Here is a 7,157-nt window from a genome sequence, read left to right as displayed (position 1 = left end):
AGTGGGCGGGGCCATGCTACAGAGGCGGGAGAGGGGGGACCGGGAGTCGCTGGCGGGGTCGGGATAGTCCCTGGCGGGATCGGGATCGGGATCGGGATCGGGATCGGGATCGGGGCTGCGCTCCCAGCACGGTTCGTGGTTCGGCCGCGGCGGGCCCGGACCCGCGGGTTCCGCACGGGAACGTCCGGCTGCGGCTGGGGCGCTGTATTTACTTGGAGTGCTGCCCTGTTTTAGCTCGAGGTGTGTTACGGGCATTGAGTCAGTTACTCCAGGACGAGAGGTTTGCTTAATATTTCCAGCTCTGCTGGTTTTGCAACCGAGAGGGGCCAGAGTTTGTTGTTTTTAAACTTGGATTTGGATATTACATAACTCGGGGAGCTGGAGCGCCGAGCACGTGCCCGGGCCTTAATTCCTTTTGCCCAAGGATATGTCAAACTTCTTGGCAACGCTGTGGATGAGAAGTCCAGAAGAAAACTGCTCCTTGTAATGAAACGTTCTACTGTGTACATCTCCTAATGTCCTGTTTGTCCATGCCAAAGGGGCACATTTTGCCTTCTGGATATATAGGTAAAGCTTACACATCTTTAAAGAATTAAAAGTTAAGGCCTTTGCTTGTGGTCAAAAAGTAGCAATTATTACTTACTGCACTAATGAGTGCACGCGTTATTGCTCCTCCCTCTGTCAAATATGGCTTGTGTTTCAACTTTCATCTGCTGTTAAAACTCTGCAGTGCCCACAGCCAATTGTGAATAAAAATAGTAGAGAAACATTTTAAGTGATCTCGTCTGAGATCTAGTTTGGATCATGAACTGTCATTCAGCTGAACTGCTTCTAGGAATTTTTATCCTAAGTAACGTTGGTCAGAATTCATCTTTAGGGATGCCTGTCTCAGTATAAGCTACTCAGAGGGTAGGGTATGCTATACACAAACTCTCAACCAGAACTTTATGTTGAACTTTATAAAAAAAAAAGTTCTATGAAGTCAGGGCAGTAAAGACAGTAGAAAGAGCAGGGCCAGTACACGTGAAAGTTCTAATGTCCTCAGGACAGGTTGTAGATGTTGGCTGATAGAGATGCTCATCCCAATGAGAATGTATTTCTATATTCTTATATTGAACTTTAAATAGAATGTTAGAAGCAAAGATTTTTTTATATATACGATATAATAATTTATACAACGTCAGAGCTTACCCCACGTCCAGCAAGGGGCTTCTTGCGATTTTTCAAGCAGCTTTGTCTTAGATTTTAAACCTCTCAGGTCTGTACCAAAAAGATGTGGTTTGTGATTACAACCATCTAAGCCACTGTCTCAGCTAAGTGCATTCCCTTACCCTGTACTGACAGCCTGCCTAATGGGAAAGTACCACCCATTTGTTTAAGTCACAGGGAGCCAAGGCCACCCCGAGGCTTGCAGGTTGCACGGCTGAAGTGGTGAATGCCACTGCCCTGGTTCCTGTTTTTGCAGGCTTTTGTGTACGGAGCTCTGGCAGGTGACTGCAGAAATATATCTCTGCTGAAGTTACAAGTTTACAGACCAGCACCTGAGAGTAAACTAAAAATTGCAGCACTTCACAAGGGTCTGTCAGGCTCATCTGATAGACATAATCTGAATGCTTTGGATTATGTATTTATAACTTTGTTTTCTTGCAAGATTCACTGCCTATAACATCTGTTTTGTATTTCATCAAGTCTTGCTAAGAACGTGAATGACTGTCATCCCGTTAGGATTTGTACATGCATTTCCCTTTCCTTTCTCATCTCTTTTTATTTCTCCAGTTCTGTTTTTTTGCTTTGCTGAACCTGTCTCATCCTTCCCTACCACTGGCACTTTGTCAGGTGTTTTCCTGTTTCTGCCTAACAGTGCTTTCTTTAAAGCCGTGTTCATTTCCAACTGCCTAATTCTCATCAGGTCCCTCTCAATCTCCCATCCTGGCAATTCCAAACAGCAGGCCCCAGCTGTGACTCCCAGTTCCTCCATGTTAATGGCTGTTTGGTGAAACCTTTTGTGTCCCATATCCAAAAGCAGGATAATGATGTGGTTGTACACTGGCTAAGCAGCCTGGTTTGAGAACTGTGACTGGCACAACTAAAATAGTCATTCTTTATGCATCTAGACATCAAGAAAATTTGAGAATATGGGTCATTGTGAGTATTTTTTGTCTCACCGGGCCCCATCGTGCCACAGGTAATTTTAAATAATTCCTCTGAACTGTGACTTGGGTTTTGGTCTTGCTTTTCACTCTCCAATCAAAGCCTGTGGTTAATCAAACAAAAACACACACTTATCTTCTTGAGTGGTAATTCTCCCTATATGACATATTTACTGCTGAGAAGAAAAACAAACTATCATTGTTTCCCATTTTTTAATCCTGTAATTGCTATGTTTACTCATGGTGTTGACTAGAATTCCACTGAATTTTACTTGCATATGGGCTTTCTGACCTTGGGTCTCATTCTGCTGTTCTACCAAACTTGCAATTTATGCCAAGCCCCACCCTTACTGTCCACATGAGTTTTGTGCCATACCTGTCTTCATTACGTCCTTCTTTTTCTTGATCATCCTCTCAATTTCCTCATTATTTCTCTTTTATTGATTTTTCTAGCTTCTCTTCTAAAAAAGAAAACAACAACAACAAAAAAACACAAAACAAAAAAACAAGAGAAATAACATATCATCCACTGCCTTGAAACTTGGTGTAATTTCTCTGTTTCCTGCATCCTATGCCTGTCTTATCTAATTTGATTGTAAGCATCTCAGGTCACAGACTGCCTACTCTATACCAAACACCATGCTGTAGGAAGTTTCTGTCTGAGTTAGTCTTTAAGCACAGCATAAATAAATACATTTTATTAATAATAATAACAACTATGCAAGTAACCCCATATATTTTAATGATGGGCCTGAATGTAACGGCTCAAAGTAAGTATGGCAAAAAGGATTCCTTGTGCTACATGGAATTAAGATAAACAGAAGGTGTCTTTAAGTAAGCATTGACAATATATCTTTAAAAAAGCCTTATCTAAACAATTGCCTCTTTTAATTCGTTAGATAAAAGATTTTATTGGTTTATTCATACACTCATTTCTTCATTGTGGTATGATCACAGTGACTACTTATCTCTGAGCTTGGTGGCCTCAGGGATAATCCAAGCCAGTATTATGTTAAACATTGTGTGTAACAGTAAATCAGCAAACACGTGTTTCTGCTCTAAAGTTCAGATGAAAACATGCAGCATTTATATAGGATATCTGTATATAGATGAGGAGGAGCTTTATAGGAAGTAAGTTGTCAGCCCCAGCCTCTACAGGTGTTCAACAGGAGCTCATCCTAAGCAACAAGGAGGGATAAAGCAGGAAGAAGTTTATTTGAAAGTGCAGGAGTGGAATTCCATTGTAGGGCTGGCAGAAAATAGGAGATGTCTTTACAGAGTGAAACAAAAGGTACATTGGGATGTTGAGCTTGGAGGGAAGGGAGGAGAGCCAAGGACAGTGCTCAGCAGTGCTCCTGTAGAAAAAGCAAAGAAACACAAAGGAAGAAGGGACTAATGTTAGCCAAGCTGAAACAGTGACTTAAGAAATGATACCTGAGACTAGCTAAAAACTAAGCTAAGATATGAGTTAGATATACTAAATGTGACCGAAGGGCAAAAAAGAGATTGGTTTAAGATGAATTGAGAAGCTTTCAGGTGATGAGAGAAAGCAAAACCAAGTTTGAAGGGGATTTAGGTTAGAACCCAGTAAGAGATGAAGAGACATGACTGGAAGAACCTGTGAGGTGACAAGAGGCACTTACACCAAAGGCCTTTTTCTTTTTTTTAATGGTAAAAGAGACAAGCATATCTCTCTGGGTGCTAGGAATCAGCAGACTGAATAACTAAAGCTGTGAACAAATGAAAGAGTGTTTGGAAGATCAGGAAATGAAGTGGGGTGAAGTTATCAGGGCAAGTGATGGGAATTACAGAAGATATGTTGATAAGCTTTTTGTTATTGCTACTTACAGACTTGTAGACAGAGGAAGCATGAAGAAAATATCACTTTCATCTTTACAGAAAATGGTGAGATAACAAGTACAGGAAAACAGACAGGAAGGCTTGACAAGGGTTAAGCAGCAGCAATGAAAAGATCACTGGGATTACAACTGTGCAGATGAGCTGCAGAAGGAGAATTGTTTAGTTGTGAGAAGGCAGAAATGGAGAAGAGAGCAGGAGTGTGGAGAGGAAGTCGCCTTGATCACAGGATTTCCGTCAGAGACACTCTGCACTGGAAGAGCAAGCATGGGTGGAGCAAGCAGTGAAGATAAGCTGGTGCTGTGGGTAGGTATGACAGTTCATCATGAAAAGTAATAAAGGAAAGAGAGCCCAGGGTGGATGAAAGTTGTATGGTGGCAGGTGTATAGTTAGAACATTGCTACTGAAGGAAACACATTTTTCTCTACTTAACATCAAAATGCAAACAAACCTAAAAGATGTGCAAACTTCATTTTAAATCGGTTTTACTAGTTGGTATTACTTCTTTAGTTTTTCTTCATTTATTTTCATCATTCTTTTTTTCTTTCTTCTTTCCTTCCTTTATGACAGTCTGCAAGACATTAGTTTTTGCACCTTCTTGCACTGTCAGGGGGACAAAGCTCTGAAATAATATTTCCCCTTAAAATGTTACTTATCTGATGTTGGATGTAAATGTACCTGCAGCCACAATCTTTTGGTGTTATAGTCCATGCCAGCTAAAAATAAGTGAGGCAACTAAGGCTTTTTAAACCGCTTAACAGATAAGATACCACAGCCAGGCTATGCCCTAACAAGTGTTCAGTTAATTTAATTATAATTTTCCTTTTTCTGTTTGTTTGTTTTTTTCTTTTCCTCAAAGCACATCGCTGGCCTACAGAAGTTAGGGAAGATGCTTCAGACGAGCCTTTTAGTTATCAGAAATATTATTTCAAGCACTATAAAGAAAATAAACATAATTATATTAACACATTGTTTTAAGGTCAGGTTTATGAAATCCAAGGCTTTAGAAGAAACCTTTAAGATTCTACTACTGTAGAACATCTGTTTTTTTGGAGCACATAATGTTATTCTCTCTTAACATGTGGGGCCACTTTAAATTTGTGTTTCTGCATCATTAAACCATCGTGGGAAGTGCAGGCGGAGGAAGCCCGGGTAATTGGCTGCAGCTCCAGATGCAGCCACTCGCTCATTGGAGAGAGGAGGATTCTCCCAGTACTAAAATTAGACCATCTCTGCCCTCCAGAAATGCTTCTGGAAACAGCAAGCAGGAGAAATTGTGACACAGCCCCAGGCCCCGTGGTGGGCAGGGATCTGCACAGGGCCCTGCTCTCGGCCAAACTGCAGCCTCGGGAAGGTGCGTTGGGGTTTATGTCCTGTGTGGCTGGGAGAAAATGCACACAATAAAGAAACTGCAACAGATTCACGTTAACAGTGAAACACAGATATTAAATTCAGCATTTCTTATGTAATAATAATTCTGAAGTGTTCATGCAGGCAGAGGAAGCCTTTGAACTGCTAAATTTAAGCAAGGGCTGTCAGACTTGTGCTCATTGACTTTAAAAAGAAATGACTTGCTGAATTAACTCTGAACTAAACTGAAAAACTGATGGGCTCTTTCTATCAGCACTTCTTAAAAAATAAAACGTGTTTACCCGTTACCTCTGTGAAGTTGCAGTGTTTACAATGTCTTCAAATGAAATACTGGATAAGGTATTTCTGTTAAAGAAACAAATGCCATGTGCCCGTGTTGTTGAAGGAGAGTCTGTATCTGAATTTGTCTTGTACACTTGGAACCTTTATTTTTAAGGTGTATGAATAACAATATCAGTCTTTGCTTTTAAAATATATTTCAAGTTGGCTGCAAGGAAATAACTGCCTATTTTCATTTCTTGCTTCTATATTTATATTATTCACATTAATCATGAAAAAGATTATTTTTTAGTTTTCTTAGACTAAAACCAGCTTTTGCTGTACTTTTGCTAATTCCTCATCTAACCAGGGCACATTGTGTCAGCACCTCTGGCTCCAAAACCTTGGGGGTTTTTTGTCTTTTCTCCTTTGCCTCTACCTGCAGTCTGATACCATTAAAATTTAAAGCCTGCACACCTGTTTTCTCTCTGTCCCTTTGTCAGTGCCATCTCCAGGGTTTGAGTGCAATGTCCAGTTTTGGCTGAACTCAGCCGCCAGCCCCAGGTGTTCCAGCACCTCGGATCCCAGAGTTTTATGAGAACACGGTGAGGCGAGGGGACGAGTGGCAGGGAGAGAGAGGAGCAGGGCGGCGGAGCCAGCGCCGGAGTTATCGGGGCCGTTCACCGGCCCACACCCCGATAGCGCGGGGCCAGCTGGCCCGGCCCCATCCCGGGAGCGCCGGTAAACAAGGACGGGAGGTGACACCGGGGACCCGCCCCTCGGCTGCCCGGGCACTATGGGTCGTGTTGGATGGAACAGTGGCTACTGCACCGCCAATTCTTGCCAGCTGGCTGCCCCTAGAGAGCCGGCAAAATAGGGGATGTAGAGGGAGGAAACGCATTGGCACCAAGGAGGGTAAAATCCCCAGAGAATGCGGCTACCCAGCTCATCGTGGTTTAATGCACAAAACGGTGCAGGTTTCCTACTCGTTACATCTTTTTGTCATAAACGTGAGGTGGCAGCGGGTAGCCGCTGTAATTCTCTCGCAATGCTGAGAGCCACCATTAGAGAGCTGTGGTTCGGGTCAGCGCTCCGGCTGTGCCGGGAGCTCCTGCTCGCCGCCGCTACTCAGGCGTGTCCACGGGAAACCTTCCCACAGACACTGGTGACCTGGAAGGGCTGCTGTCTTTCCCTTGAAAGGGAAGCTCCAATAAATCGCGATATGTCGCTTTATGTTTGCTGTGAGCGCATGGTCCCTCAGCAGTTCTGAGCGTGAGGGGAAACCAACATAAAGCTTTTATTGTCGGGGAGGGGTGAGATTTTTTTAGGTGAGCCCCGGATATCACGCCACTCCACCCTTTACTCACGCACCACACGCGTAGCCCACCCCAGGGCAGCCACGGTTCCCCGTTGTGTGCGCGGAGCTCGGAGGCCGTGACGCCTCCGCCGCCATCACGGCGTCCCTCCCGGCCGCCATCTTGCCCCCGCCCCGCCGAGGCCCACGGGCGCCATCTTGTGCCC

The 7,157-nt window shown here is 43.6% G+C and overlaps 1 long non-coding RNA gene across 1 annotated transcript; it reads left to right on the top strand.

Annotated features, from left to right (window-relative positions):
* The first annotated feature begins 36 nt into the window (after positions 1 to 36).
* LOC134049737 (uncharacterized) lies at positions 37 to 6,065 on the top strand. Its single transcript, XR_009933630.1, has 3 exons — positions 37 to 567; positions 4,001 to 4,313; positions 4,867 to 6,065. It is a non-coding gene; the product is annotated as an uncharacterized LOC134049737 (long non-coding RNA).
* The last annotated feature ends 1,092 nt before the right edge of the window (positions 6,066 to 7,157 follow it).

The sequence above is a fragment of the Cinclus cinclus genome, chromosome 14, assembly GCF_963662255.1.
Source record: "Cinclus cinclus chromosome 14, bCinCin1.1, whole genome shotgun sequence".
NCBI lineage: Eukaryota > Metazoa > Chordata > Aves > Passeriformes > Cinclidae > Cinclus > Cinclus cinclus.
This window is presented reverse-complemented; position numbering and strand designations above follow the sequence as displayed.